The following is a 563-nucleotide window of genomic DNA, read 5'->3' on the forward strand; positions in this document are numbered from 1 at the left end:
ATATACATACATACATACATACATACATACATACATACATACATACATACATACATACATACATACAAATATAGTAGTTTGTCCATTTTTGTTGTTCATATTGCATCCCTCAGTATTTGCCGTTTATGCTTTAACAAATAATTTTTATTTATTGAATTTATTTTTGTATATAGGTCTTTTGGATTTAATGTAGTAGTTCTTCTGTTGTCATTTTTGTTCTGTTTTATTTTTCATTCAGTTGTACAAGTTTTAATTTTATTTATGAAATAAAATTAAACTTCTTTTTTTGTTTAATTTTTATTATTCGTTGCATATAATTTATTTTTTGAGAATACAAAATAAATTCACATTATTTCATAATGTCTTCTATTGTTGGGGTTTTAAGCCTTCTAGATCCAGGGTGTGACAATTCACTTATATAATTTTGAATTATTTCTTTGAATTATAATTATATTTTAATGTAAAAAAATTTAGGCTTATTATTAAGAAATATATAAAGAATATATTTATCAAAATTTCATTATTACAAAACATAAAAAGTCACACAAACATATATATATATA

The sequence above is a fragment of the Phalaenopsis equestris genome, unplaced genomic scaffold, assembly GCF_001263595.1.
Source record: "Phalaenopsis equestris unplaced genomic scaffold, ASM126359v1 Scaffold000354, whole genome shotgun sequence".
NCBI lineage: Eukaryota > Viridiplantae > Streptophyta > Magnoliopsida > Asparagales > Orchidaceae > Phalaenopsis > Phalaenopsis equestris.